This window comes from Gracilinanus agilis, chromosome 4 (genome assembly GCF_016433145.1).
Source record: "Gracilinanus agilis isolate LMUSP501 chromosome 4, AgileGrace, whole genome shotgun sequence".
Classification (NCBI taxonomy): domain Eukaryota; kingdom Metazoa; phylum Chordata; class Mammalia; order Didelphimorphia; family Didelphidae; genus Gracilinanus; species Gracilinanus agilis.
In genome coordinates this window covers 262,991,975-263,007,271 of record NC_058133.1, presented here as the reverse complement: position 1 = coordinate 263,007,271, position 15,297 = coordinate 262,991,975, and positions in this window count along the sequence as shown.

Genomic DNA, 15,297 nt, shown 5'->3' with positions numbered 1-15,297 from the left:
CAACCCGGGGCCATAAGGCCTTATACTGGGCCAAGCCCAGGTGGCCACAACCAAGAGGGTAGGAAAGCTCACCCCCATTGAGAGTGAGGGGTGTTTCCTACTCCCATAGTATTATTGTGTTGGAGGGAGAAGTTGTAGGTGGAACTCATACTCTGGGTGTGAGGCTGAAACTGTTAGTAAGTTACCATAGTATCCCTACTTTTCTCCTGTCCCAGCATGGACACACACATTTATTTCAGCTATAGAGCACTTCTACTCAGGGCAGGACATGGGGGTCAGAGAGTAGAATGGAGCTGGGATTCCCCCTCCTTCTCTGTGTACAGTCACCTCTTTCTCATAACTCCTTGGATGCATCTGCCATGTGCCAGGTTGGGGGGGAAGGAAAGATGTGTCTTTGTACCCCCCCCTCTCCATTGTCTGTCATTCCCCCCTTCCTTTATTGGGTTGGGAAGCATGGGGGAGGAGGAGCTGTCCTATACGTGGACTTCTAGCTGTGTGTGTCTGTATGTGTGTTTGTATGTGTAGGGAGGAGAAAGGGGGGAGAGGTTGTCAAGGGAGATCTTCCTATATTGGCTCCTATGGCAGACCCTCTGGGGTTTTCGGGAGGAAAGAAGTCATTGGAGTAGATGGAGGCGGGATGGAATCAAAAGGCTTGGGGTAGGAGGGAACAGGATGGGAAAACTGAGAGCATGGGAGTGCATCATGGAGGGGAGTTAGATGCACTTTGTGTCTGTGTGTCTCCCTCCTCTCCACTTTCTGGTAGAGGCAGAGCCAGGTCAGGCCTGGGCTTGTAGCCTTGGAGAGTAGGGGGTGGTAGAGATGGGGGTGGACAGCGGCACTCTGAGGGGCTGATTGAGGTAGCTTTGTGTGCTTGTCTCCTGTGGCCCGGTTCTGCTATTCACATTTGCTCCTCCTCCATCTCTAAGCTGGGACTTGTGTGTGCTGGGGGACAACACAGGCCAGGGACCTATGACCCAATGCCTGGCTAGAAGTAGGAGTGCCCGCGTTCTAGTCTAGTCTCTGGCTTACCCTGAACAAGTTAGGGGGCCTTGCTAAGATACTGCGGGGCATTGTAGAATCACTTTACTTTGCAACATCTCATCCCAAGAGGATGAAAGTTCTGATGGGCCTTGGATGCACCTTCCCTTGGAAGGAGCTATGAAGCTTCCTCTCCTTTCCCTCACCCCACCTCCCAATGAACGTAGAGGGTGGGTGGGAGGAAAATCTATGTCTTTTCAATGGCCATCCACTCAACCTTTGTCCCTTCTCTATGGGCAATAGCTGGCCACAGAACTCAGCTGTACCCTACTGCCAGGGATCAAACTGCCCTCACCAACACAGGCACACACAACAGGGAGGGGCCCTTAAAACCAATGGGAACTTGAGACTCAGTCGGGCTTTCCCTCCCATCCCCCTACCCACCCTCCCACCCCCATCCTCTGAGAGGGAAGGGTAATTAATGCTAATGAACACATTTAGGCTGGGGATGTGCATGGAAGCCAAAGTGATCTGGAGTTAGACAGGTGTTTCAGGGGTCTCATGAACCCCTTAGAAGGTTAAGTAGGGTGGGCAGATAGGGCAGATAGAGCCCAGGCAGTCTGAAGACTGCCTCAAGCCCAATGAGAAAGTCAAAGTACCAGGGAGATACCTACTCAATTGGGTGCTTTTGAGCTAGTCAATTGGGATTTAGTGGGAAACTTGGAATGAGTATCAAGGGGTCCAATGTATTATAATCCCAGCTCCATCAGTAATTTATTGTGTGACCTTGGGCAAGGCATTAACCATCACTGGACCTCAGTTTCCCTATCCATAAAATTAGATTATCTCTGGGGCCTTTCTAGCTTTCATCTATTGGCCCAAAGACTTAGTTGTAGTCTCCATCTCTTCTCTGGCTTTCCCTCTGAGTCCTTAGGACCCATTGAGGATCCTGCAGAGAGAGTAGGGAGTGATTTGATTAAAGGAAAAAATTAGGGCAAAAAAGGATAACCTAAGGGTAGCCGATGATTAGGGACATCTGTATGCTGAGTGGGGACCATAGGACACATAGAGGGACAAAGAAACTGGATGAGGAAAAAAGTGGAACTGGCTGGAGAGATGTTCTCTCAAAGGAAATCCCTTTGGAATATTTGCTCTCTGTGCTTAAATCATATTCATAATCACATACAAAGTATTATGCCAGGCCCCGGGACTAGGAAGACAAAAATTGAAACTGTTCCTGCCCTCAAGAAGCATACGGTCTCTTGTGCTTATTTCTAAGACTCTAGGAATAGAGGCAGTGATGGTATGTACGTAGAGCACACTGCACCTGGAGTCCAGGAAACCTGTGTACAAATCTGACTTCAGATACTCACTAGCTTTGTGACCTTGGGCAAGTCTGTCATAGTTTTTTTCATCCTAAAAAACAAAAAAATCATTATTGATCCTACTTTCCAGAGTTGTTGTGAAGCTAAAATGAGAAAATATTTGTCATATGCTTTGAAAATTTCTAAGTGCTATGTAAATGATAGCTATCGTCATTGTTATTACAATGCCCAGACAATTGGCCGGGCCAAGATGGGTAGTCTAGGCAAGATCAGATCCTTGGATTATCCCTTCAACTTCTGCCCAGACACTTTGAACACATACTTCACAACTGTGGAGCACTTTTTTGACTTGGCTTATTTTTTTTTTTTAAACCCTTAACTTCTGTGTATTGGCTCCTTGGTGGAAGAGTGGTAAGGGTAGGCAGTGACTTGCCCAGGGTCACACATCTGGGAAGTGTCTGAGGCCAGAGTTGAACCTAGGACCTCCCGTCTCTAGGCCTGACTCTCAATCCACTGAGCTACCCAGCTGCCCCTGTGGAGTGCTTTTGCTAAAAACACAGGGGAAAGGGAAAAGTTGGGAGATCAAAGAACATAATGACCTTGGAAACAAAGATGCTTCCAAGAAGGTTCTCACCTCCACCAGGGAAGAGGCAAAGATGAACTCTAGAAGAGAAGGCTGGTAGGAAAGAGCCTGACCTAGGATTCCAAAGAGGGCAAAGAAGGGATCCAGTGCCAGCTTGGGATGGGGCAAAAGAAGATTACCCTCCTGGGAGCCATCAAAGAAGAGAATAGGAAAGGTAAACTAGATTCTGAGGTTGCTTTGGATTGAAAATGGATGTTAAGGGGCCATGGGAGAGCTTCTTAACCTAAACTCAGAAGCTACACAAAGAGGAATTTATCTGGTTTTAATGTTCAAGATTCTGATACCCACCCTTCCCATGCCTTGGTGCTTATGAAATCGGGAGGCATCATGGCAGAGTGAATAGTCTAAAACCCCTACCCCCTGCCCACCAGACACTGTGTGATTCACTTTCCTCATCTGCAAAATGCAGAGGAGACAGGGAGAGTTGAATCAAAAGAAGTCCCTTCCAATGCCAGATCTATAATCCTAGGAGATTCTCTGACCATAGCTCTTCGGAGATCAGCAGATCACTACACGAGCCAGTCTCCCTTGCCCCCACCTCTCTGTCCCTTTCCAAGATACTCATGTTGCTGTCCAGCTGCTTGCATGCTCTTCTCTGCAAATGACTACAACCCTTTTAGATGGTACTCTGTGGGAACTAGAATAAGTGAAAGCGCTATATATCCCACAGAGAGCAAAAGACAAAGGACACCCTGGGTAATTTTGGGTACTTTGGGCTTCGTCCTCCTTCATTCTGGGGTGTTGGTTGGGAGAAAGGAGTGTCTCCCACCCCCTCATCCCAATGGCCCGGGCCCCTGAGGTTTCCTGGAGCACTGATTGCTTCCTGCACTCCCTGCCAGGCCGGAAAAGACAGGAAGTGATAGAGGAACTGCTGAAAGAGAGAGAGAGAGAGAGAGAGAGAGAGAGAGAGAGAGAGAGAGAGAGCAAGGGAGAGATATACATCCTGTGTATATATATATGTATGTATGTATGTACATATATGAGAGAATAAATGTAACTTTGTACATATGTGTGTGAGAGAATACATGTGATACTTTGTAAAAGAAGGACCATGTGGAGTGACTGAAACAATGTATGTATTCGTGACACTGTGGTGACTGTTTCTAAGCTAACATGCAATTCTGGCTGACTTTATCTTCGAGAGACTGAGACAAAGACTAAGGCAGAGAGAGAAACTAAGTGCAGAACTGGGGTGGGAGGCCTGTGACGCTACATGTGACTGGGTGAGATTGTATATATGTGTGAAACTGGAAAAGCAAGGGCCAGAGATTTCATGTAACTTTATAGGAGACGGTGAGTGACTCTATGACTTCTGCAACTAGGAGATGCACTAACATGCTATGGCCACATTTGCTTATGTGTGAAGGACTATGAAAGAGAAATGCTATAGGACCAAACTGATGGAAAGAGGCTGAGAGTGTGCCTGACATCAGACATGATAAAGAGTATGAGAAGTTAAGTATTTGAGGGCAGGAGGAGAGGAGAGAAAGAAAAGAGGGAAGGGACAGACACACAAAAGACAAACATACAGAAAGAAGAGAGACGTACACAGGAGAGGCACAGCCAGGGGGAAGTAAGAAGGAAGAAAGATCCACAGAGAAAAGAGAGAGAAAGGGAGAGTTGGTCAAGAAAAAAAGCTGGGTGGGAATAGAGAAGAGGTAGGAAAAGAGAAACAGAGTTTGAAGACTCTTTGACCTGTGCATATGATAAACTTAAAGTGTTTGAACAGCGCTGTGACTCTAAGGACCATGTGTTGGGCAATGGAGAGGGAACTAACTAGTGTGAGTACGTGTGACTAGAGTAGAGCCTGTGAGAAATTCTGTGTTGTCACATCTTGGAACTTGAGTGTGAGCCTGGAGTAGCTTGCTGGGACATCTGCAGGCCAGGGTTACAGGCTTACCTACCAGGTGTGTGTTATCTAGCTGTCCCTTCTTCCCCCACCCCAGTCACCTGCTTCTTTCAGAAGTGAGGCCAGGGGCTATATAGGACAGTCAACCAGGCCTGGGGAACTGGGAAGTTCTGGTTTAGCTGCCCTGAGAGAGAAAAGTAGAGAGCTGGGGCAAAATGAAGCTCTTGTCCTCTCAAAGAGACAGAACAGGGCTGAGGGGCTCAGAATGTTAGAGCTGAGAGGAACCTTGCTGGTTATCCAGTCCAACTTCTCTCTCTTCTGCCACACCCCCCAGAACCCCACTTCCTATCCTGCTCTTTGCTCCTGGGAAGTTCTTTTTTCTATTGCTGTGGCACTGAAAAGCTACCCTGCAGAAAGAAACGTATGCCCCGGCCCCGGCATATCTCTTGGTATCACCCCAATTCTTCTGCTGTCCCAGCCTGCCGGAAGAACCCCATTCTTTTGCTCCCGGAGGATCTTCTTTAACAGCTCCCAACCCCCATACCCCCGTGCCCATGTCCCTGTGTGCATGCAGAGAGAGTGAGGCTGCCCAGCCCAAATTGGAAGCACATTAGGAAGAAGGGGGAGGGAGAGAAGGGGAGGAGCCCCCTTTATCCCTCCCTCCCTTCCCCACCCCCCCCTACCGCTACCACCACTAGCTTGCCTAGCCAGGCTCTCCAAATTGCTTCCTCCTGTAGAAAGCCCGACCCTGCTTCTCAAGGGCTACAACCCCTTACTCCCCACTACTTGGGGGTGTGGTTGCTTAGGCTGATTCTCCAAGGGACTTCAGCTAAGGGGGAGCCAGGTGGGCCCCCCAGCCCAGGGCTGTAGTGTGGCCACATCTAGGGAGGGAGCAGGCTGGCAGCTGGGGAACAGCTGGCCCTCAAGTGGGGGTGGGGGTGGGGGGAAGGGGTATGGGAGGGAAAGGCAATGGAGCAGCTGGCAGTGGGTAATGGGATGGGGGGTGGGGAAGGCCCCAAAGTCCTAAGAGTACATGTATCTCTCTCTTCTCCCTTTCCCAAGCTTCTTAGTCAACTAGGTCGGGGTTGGGGTAGGGGGGGAGCAGTGCTTTTGGCCAAAATGAGGCCTCTACTTCTCTCTATGGATATAGGGAACATCTATTGATCTATTGATCGATTCTGAATTTTTCCACCAACTGAATTATCCAGGGGGTGGCTGGGCAATGCCCACCACTGTACCCCACATTGCCTCCCTCCCTGCACTCCATGGGTTCTACCCTGGACCCAAGCTAAATCTCAGATTGTGCTTGGGTAAGGCCCCCATAATCAGGCAGGGGGTGGCGCCCAGGGGGCTGCTTCTCCAGAGATCACTCCTCTTCTCACCAGGACAGCAATTTCCTGAAGCCAGATAACTCATGCTAAGGCCTCTCCCTGAGGGTGGGGAGTGGGCTGGAGGTGTTGAACCCCTGGGAGATTCTGCTCTCCTCTCTGAAGAGTTCCACTAGACCAAAGATAGGCTCCTCCATGGGCTAGGGGCTTTGGTGGGGGGAGGGAGGTGGTAAGAGGGCCCCGGGCATCCAGAGGCCTAGCCCCAGCTACAGAGAGCAGTCCAGCCAGTTCTTCTGGTGTATCAGGCCCCAAGGGGAGTGGGCAGGCAAGAGGCCCCTTATCATCTCACCTGTCCTCAAGCCTGCCCAGGCACCTTCCCCATCTTTTCCCTGCCTGCCCTTCCCCCACTCTCAGTCCCAAGCTAGGGCAGACCCTAGGAAGACTGAAGACGGGGACAGAGGACAGGGATGGGCTATATCTGTAGATAGGAGTGGGTGGGAGAATCTAGAGGTCACAGTATGCAGAATAGACTGTTTCAAGAGAGAAAAGACACTGTCAGTATCTCCCAGGCTTGGGCCCTGGGCCAGGGGAGAGCGCCATATCTTGCACATAGTAGGTACTCAGGAAATATTTGTGGATTTGAGGTTGGAAAAACTAAAGTCAGTGAAGATGGTTGAATGTAGGAGTGGAGATCAGTTTTTGCATTGGAATCCTTAAAAAGTGAGCACAATCGGTGGTGAGATGGATGGCACATGGCAGGTAAGGGGAAGGTTCTGGGTCCTTCAGAAGCCTTGATTAGGATGCTTCCACTCCTGCTACTTTGTTCCCTATCATTCTGCCCATTACTTCTCTGTTTTTCTTTTCTCTCACCCTCTCTCTTCCACTATCTTTTCTGACTCTCCTTCTCTCTTCTCCCTCGGGGTTTTTCTGTCTTCCTCCTCTTCCTCTGTCATTTGTTCTGTCTCTTTTCCTGCCTCCCCTTCTCAGTTCTCTTTCTTCTTAGCCTTCCTTTTATATCTGTTCATCCTTCCCCATCTTTCTCTCCCTTCATTTGTCTCTCACTTTTTTTTCTTTCAATCTCTCTCTGTATGTTCTGCCCTATATCCCTCTTTCTCTCCTTTCTTCTCTCTCTCTTCTGCCCTTTCTCTTTTACTTTTCACCTCCCTGTCCCAGTCTGACTTCTTTACCTATGTCCTCGTCTTTATCTGCCATTGTGCCATTTTCTCTTTTGTCCCAGTTTCCTTCTCTTCCCCCAAAAGCTCTGGATTTAAGAAGCAGGAGACTCAGTCTTATCTCAGCTCTGCCACTTACTGTGTCACTGTAGTAGGCAAGATGCTTAGTCTCTCTGATCCTCCGTTTCCTCATCTTTGAGAAATTTACACTCCCTTCCTCACAGGATTGTTTGGGAAGGGAGAGTTTGGTAAAGCATAACATGCTCTATAAAGGTGAGTTGTTATTGTTATTCATCAATGGCATAGTCAAACAGTACCGAGGTTGGCTACAGCCTAGAGAGACAAGCAGAGGGAGGAAGAAATGGGCTGCAGTGTCTCTAGAGAAAAAGATGTTTCCCTCCCATCCATCCTATCTCTGCTGTAAGGGGAGAGTCTCCAGCACTGAGGGGGTGGGCAAAGGTTTGCACCGAGCCTGCTCCTTGGAGACAAGAAGCTAAAGGCTTTTCCTACTCCACTCAGCCTTGCTGTAATTCCCAAGGGGACTGGCTGGGCTAGACTCTCTTCAGTGACCCCTTCCCCCTTCTCACGAAATGGGCACTAGGGCCAGAAGTGGTCTGCTAAGCTTTGCTACTTTGGGCAAAGAGACTTTTGAGCCCTGCCCATGGGAGAGCCCTACTAGCTCTCACCTTTGAAGTTCTCCATACCCTAGCCAGCCTGATAAAAGGGGAAAGCACCAGATATAATGTTAGAAAACTTGGGTTCAAATCTCCACCCTACTACTTATATGTGACCTTGGGCAAATCACTTTCTCTCGGGGTTAACTCTACTGTGAAATGAAGTGTTTCTTCTGGCTCTGAATCCTCTGCTCATCTGGTCTCAAGGCCCTGTCTCTCTCTAAGCCTCTAGCTTCCTGCCCCTCTACCCCAACCCTCCCTTAACTTTTTTCTGACCCTTACTTTCTGTCCTGGCAACAACTCTTAAGACAAAAAGGCAAGGGCTAGGCAAATGAAGTTAAGTGGCTTGCCCAGGGTCACACAGCTAGGAAGTGTCTAAGGCCCAATTTGAACCCAAGTCCTCCAGACTCCAGACCTTGGCTCTCTATCTCCCGAGCCACCTAGCTGCCCCCTCCCTGACTCTTTTTATCCCCAGCATAGCTATGTCAGAAAAATCCAAACTGGCATAGCCACTCGGGATGGTAATGGGGATGGAGAAGCCCTGACTTTCCTTCCTATTTCTCAGGAGACAACCTACTGAGGTCACTAGTGTAGATCTTAGGGTACATGACTGGCTTTGATTCAACCAGTCCTCAATTCCCTCCCTGACACCATCACTCTTAAACCCTTGCCCAACCCTTTTGTAAATGCTTTTAAACCACATTGGAGGGGGCAGCTGGGTGGCTCAGTGGATTAAGAGCCAGGCCTAGAGACAGGAGGTCCTGGGTTCAAATCTGGCCTCAGACACTTCCTAGCTGTGTGATCCTGGGCAAGAAATTTAACCCCCATTGCCTAGCCCTTACCACTCTTCTGGCTTGGAACCAATACACACCATTATTCTAAGACAGAAGGTAAGGGTTTAAAAACAAAACAAAACCACATCCAGGTGGGGAGGGCATCGAGGTGACTTAATGGTTAGAGCACCTGGGTTCAAATGCCTCAGACATTTCCTAACTATGTGTCCTTGAACAAGTCACTTAACCCCATTTGCCTATCCCTTGCCCTTCTGTCTTAGAGTTTTTACTAAGACTGAAAGGAAGGGTTTAAAAATATATGGAGAAATAAAGTCTGCCAATGTGTGTAAGGAACTCTCTCTACTCATGCAAATCAGTTAAGTCTGTGATTTATAAACTTAGAAATTTGTCTGGGACACTAAGAGATTAAGTGACTTGCCTAGGGTGATACAGGAGTGGTTTTTGTTTTGTTTTGTTTTTTTAAACGCTTACCTTCCTTCTTAGAATATGTACTGGTTCCAAGGCAGAAGAGTGATAAGGGCTAGGCAATGGGGGTTAAGTGACTTTCCCAGGGCCACACAGCTAGGAAGTCTCTGAGGTCAAATTTGAACCCAGGACCTCCCATCTCTAGGCCTGGCTCTCAATCCACTGAGCTGCCCCTACACTAGCATTTTTAAAGGCAGGACTTGAATGCAGATCTTTCTGACTTAAAGTTTCTTTCTTTCTGCTATTCCAGGTTGCCTTTCAAAGTGTTGTTGTTATTATTATTATTGTTATTAATATTATTATTATTATTTCTCCTTACCAACTTGATGAGGTCATAGTATCAAAGCTGTAAAACTAGAAGGTCAGGGATAGCCAGGTGGCTCAGTGGCTACAGAACCAGGCTTAGAAACAGGAGGACCTGAGTTCAAACCTAGCCTCGAATACTTCCTAGCTGTGTGACCCTGGACAAATCACTTAACCTTGATTGCCTATCTCTTGCTGCTCTTCTGTCTTAGAATTAATCCTCAGACAAAAGGTAAGGGTTTTAAAAAACAAAACAAAACTGGGAGGTCATTTAATCCAACCCCTTCGTTTTACAGAGGAGGGAACTGAGACCCAAAAAAGTTAAAAGACTTGTCCAAGGTCACAGAGGCAGGAATTGGCAGAGCCAGGATTCAGCCCTGGGTCCCCTGACCCCCAATTTATCCTGTCTCCTTTATGCCATGCTGATTCCCAGAGTTCTGTTGGGGGAATAAAGGAAAGGAGTGAGCATGTACCATTTTCACACATCAGTGTGTGTGACTTCTTTTTGGGCTGTGAGTGTGAGTAACTGTCCCCAGATTCCTAGGGGTGCCTGCATATTAAGTTATGTGTTCATGTGTCTGAAAGTTCATTTGACTAGAAGTGCCCTTGTTGGGTGGAGGGTGGGGGCAATTCTTTTCCTTACCCCCTTCCCAGCCCCCATTTTTCTCATTCTGAGCACCCCCTCTCTTAGATCCTCCCTCCCTCAACGGCTCATCAGCTGTATGTAGTCCTGGCCAGGGGCAGCCTGCTCCCCCCCCCCCAAGTCAGTCCTGGCTCCTGCCGTGTTCTCCTTATTTGGCCACAGTGCTCCCGAGGGGGGCGGGGCGGGGACTGACATCACCTCGAGAAGGGAAGGAGGGGCAGGGGGTAGGGAATTGGGGGAGGCAGAAAAGTTTCTTTAGAGATCCCTGGGGCTGCCAGGGCACCCCACACTACCCTACTACTGCAGCTCTGAAAGGCCAAGACTTTGGGGCTTTCATGGAGGAAATAGTTTCCCAGTACTCCTTCACTGAGAAAACTAGGGGTGTGAGGGAAGCATCTAGCCAAAGTGAGGGCCTAGGAAGCTGCCCCCTCCCCTTCATCTTCCACCCACTCCTGCCTCTGATAGATAGACTTAACCCTGACTGTCCAGAAGCTCGGATTTTGAGTGCCTTACATCCTGGTTCCCCATCCATAAGAAAGACAGATTCTCCGGGGCTTGGGGGGCCTCTCTGCTTGGCCCCACTCAGCTCCCCTCCCCCTACAGCCCTCACATTTCAGTCTCTAGGTCACTTGTAGCTCTAATCCCTTCCTTTCCAGGGGACTTTGAGGGAGGTGGAGAGGAGCTCTGAGGCTCCTGGGAGATAGAGGAGAAAGGAAATCCAGGCCTCTTGGCTTCCTGGGGCAAGGTCTAGGATAGGAATCAAGAACATGGAGAACTTGAAGTATTTCTTCTCTATCATGTCTGGTGCTTGATTTGAAATCTCTGTCTCTCTGTCTCTTCCTCTCCCTCCCTTTCTTCTCTCTCTCTCTCCCTGCTTCTCCCCAGCTCTGTCTCTCTCTTGCTCTACTTGTCTATTTTTATCTCTTTCTCTTCTCTCCACATTTCCTCTGTCATTCTCTCTGTCTCTGTCTTTCTCCTAGGTCTAGAGTCAAGAAGACAAGTTCAAATAGAGCCTCAAACATTTACTAGCTGTGTGACCCTGAGCAAGTTACTTAAACTCTGTCTACCTCAGTTTCCTTAACAGTACAATGGGGGGTGATGACAGAGCCTACTTCTCAGGGTTGTTGTGGGAATCAAATTAGATAGTTGTAAAGTGCTTAGCAGAGTACCTGGTATATAGGAGGCAGTTAATAAATGTTTCCTCCCTTTTTCTCTTCCCCCTCCTCCTCTCTCTGACTTTCTTCCTTTGGTTTTTTCCTTCCCTAATTTCTTTTTCTCTTCGTTTCCTCCTTGATCTGATTGCCTCTGTTTTCTTCTCTCTCCCCTTCTTCCTCTGACATTATCTCCACCCCTCCCTTTCCCCCTTCTCTATATCTCTCTTTCACCTTCCTTCTCTTGTCTCTGTCTCTCAACAAGTCAACAAATATCCATTAATCATCTACCCTATGCTAGACGTTGAAGATACAAAGACCACAGAAAAATAGCCCTGCTTTCTAGGAGCATTCATTCTCCTGGAGAATATGACCTGAACACACATAAGGGGGCCAAAAGTGTCATAATAGCACACTCCTTCTCTCTCTGATTCTTTCTCTCTCTCTCTTCTCTGTCTCTTTCTCTGTCTGTCTCTCTGTCTCCCTTTCTCTCTCCCCTCTGTCTGTCCTCTGTCTCTCTCTCTCTCCTCTGTCTCTCCTTTGTCTCTCTCTCTCCCCTGCATCCTGCAGAGAAGTCACTCTTGAGTGGGCCATCAGGGCTTTGGGGACAGGCTTATGGATCTGCACTGGGGCTTCCTAGGCTCCTTCACTTGCCCAGACCTGACTGCCTCTTGGCACAAATGCTCCCTTAGATCCAAGAACTGATGCCTATAGTCATTGCCATGACAACCAAGCACCTTCTTTCCATGATTGCAGGACATGTCCATCTTCACATCTAGCTGAAGAACAGGATTCCCCTCGATACCTTCTTTGCTTGTCCCCCTTCCCCCAACTGACCCATCATCACCTAGGAGGCTTTATCTTAGCCTCAAAGGCTCAGGGCAAAGAGATCTCTCATCTCCTTGACTTCCCTGTTCAATTATGCCCCATGCAAGAGAGCTTCTGTGCCCATCATCTTGCCCTCCCTCCACCGATTCTCCAAGCCTCAGACTGGGAGAAGGTGGCCACCCACCTGTCAGAACAGAGAGTGAGCATTATCCTACAACAGACACCTTATCCTGGGCACCTCCTCTCTCTGGTCCACAGGGGGTGTGGGCCTGGCACCAGAGAGAGCCATACAGGATCTGGAACTGTGAGAGATGGTTAGGGTTCAGAGCATTAATGGCTTTATACAACTCTATGGGGCACCATGTGAGTTTATGCAGACATACATGGGGAAAACGTCATAGTGCAGTGGGCAGAGCCATTGGCCTTGGGTAGGAACGGCCCTTCACCTTTCCTTGTATGCCTGGCACATATTAAGAGCTAATTGACTACTGAAGAAGACTTAGGTTTGAATTGTTCAGCCTGTGCTTGCTAGCTATGTGACCCTGGGCAAGTCATTTAACTTTCTTGAACCTCAGTTTGCTCATCTGCAAAATGGATATAATGGCCTCTGCTTCATAGGAGGATCAAATGGGCATGCGTGGGTATGTAAAATGCTTTGCAAATCTATACGGTGCTGATGTGTTTTGGCAGTAATCATTTCTTTCCTGAGAGTTCTATATACCAGTGAAATCAGAAGTTCAGTCCAAAAGTGAAAGTGCTTTTACAGTGGGAGCCATGGCATTAGAGAAAGCTGGGTGGCATTGTATGGGTCCATGTGGGTCTGTCAGCACTATGTAGGCCTGTGGGAGGTTTCTAGTATCACATAAGGCTCTGAAAGCCCTTCGCCTGGGGTATAGGAGCAGACATTTGGGATTGTGTATTGTGTAGGGATGACATGAAGCTGTCCTTAGCAATAGGGACCATGTACTGACCGCTCTTCCCATTCCCACTGTTGGACTCCTTTTCCTTTAACACATAATCTGGGTCATTTATTTTGATACAACTCATTATGACCAGTTTCCCATTTTTGCGGGTATAAATTCTATCTCCCCAGCAGGACTATAAATGCCTTGAGGGCTTCTTTTTATCTCATAATATAGAAATTCAATCAATACTTCTTGGTTGAATGAATGAATGAATGAATGAATGAATGAATGAATGAATGAGGATAAAATCTCATGGTGCCATTTGGGGATCCATGAGGCTCTGGAGGGGTTTTTGCCTTTTTTTTTTTTTTTCCTGAAACCTTCTGTTTTGGACTCAATACTTATTATCATTTCCAAGACAGAAGAGTAGTAAGGGCTGGGCAGTTGGGGTTAAGTGACTTGCCCAGGGTCACACAGCTAAGAAGTGTCTGAGACCAGATTTGAACCTAGGACCTCTTATCTAGACCTGGCTCTCAATCCACTGAGCCACCAGTGCTTCTTGGACTCTGTAGGGTTTTTGTAGAATGCTTTGAAATAAAATGGCACCTTGAGAGTAGAAGGCCAAAGCCCCAAAGCCAACATGTCAGAAGTATAGATAGGAGTTAGCTGGATGGCTCAGTGGCTATAGAGTCAAGCCTGGTGATGAGGGGACCTGTGTTCAAATCTGGCCTCAGACACTTCTTAACTGTGTGATCTTGGGCAAGTCACTTAACACCAACTGCCCAGGTCTTACCGGCTCATCTGCCTTGGACCAGATACATAGTGTCAATTCAAAGATGGAAGGTAAGGGTTTTTTTGGAGGGGGAGTTTTTGTTTTTTTTTTTTTTTAGTATGGATGAATGTTTGGACTGAGATGGATAGGTATAAGAGCCAAAGAACCTAGGAGCAATAAAATTCCCTTTTCCCTCAATATCTGCCATATTGGTGTCATTCTTTCATTACCCTATCACTTCTGGACCAAACTGTGGTCAAGCTCCCCCAGGCCTTCCACCCTTTGACCACAGACCTGCTGGTAAAGTGGAAGGAATCCTAGATTTGGAAGAGTCAAAGGACTTGGGTTCCCACATGCCCTTTATTGCCTGTGTGACCTTAACCAAGTCACTTAATCCTTCTGAGCCTTTATCTGTAAAATGAAGATGTTAAACTAGAAGATCTCGAAGATTCCCTTAAACTCTACATCTGTGGCTTCGAGGAGTAGGGCTTGGAGGAGATCACTGAGGGTGGGGGCTAAGGGCAGCCCCCTGTCACCCTAACACATCCCTTCCTGTGAAGCCCACCCCCCAAACCGTCAGGTCGTTAGCCTCTATCCCCGGCCCTCACACACCTTCTCGGTGGAGAGGTGGAGGTGGGGTGAGGCCTAAGGCCCTGAGCAGACGGCCCGGGAAGTGGGGGGTGGAGGGGAAGGGTGAGTGTGGCTTTGGTTTGGGAAGAGCTGGTCTATCCAGTTCCATGACCCCCATCCTGTCCCCTGTTCTCCCAGGTCCTCGCGTGCCCAGCGGGCTCAAGGCCAGAGCCCAGAGCAACCAGCACAATAGCGTCCAACAGCTGGAACGCCAGCAACAGCCCCGGAGAGGGCCGGGACGATGGGCCTGAGGGGCTGGACAAAGGGCTGGACAATGATGCCGAGGGAGTGTGGAGCCCCGACATTGAGCAGAGCTTCCAGGAGGCCCTCGCCATCTATCCCCCCTGTGGTCGACGGAAGATCATCCTCTCAGATGAAGGAAAGATGTATGGTGAGTGCCAGGACCCATGCGGATAAAGGGAGCCTGTGTGGAAGGACGAAGGCCGGGGACATGGCTTCAGTGTGGGGCAGACAGGGAACAGGGTGGTGACTGGAGGGTCAGGGAGGCCTGGAGAAGGTGGGGTCTGCTGGGCTGCCCTGATCTCAGCCCTCCCTCCTGGAGTGGTTCTCTCCAGAGGCTCCCCCTCCATTCTCTCACCCCTCCCTTTGCTGCTCTCTGCCCCCTCACCCAACCGGTTTGGTGAAATAACCCCTGCGCCAGCCACAGGCGAGTTTGGGCGTGTGAGCCCGTGTGTCTGGATCTGGGCCTCCTCCTCCCGGTCCTCCTCCTCTTCCCCCTCCTTCTTTTCATAAACAAGCCAACTTTGCCCCCTCCCCCAGTCCCCTGGCCAGCACTCTCCTGCCCTCTCTCCCCTCTTCCCCCCTTTCTCTCCCCCC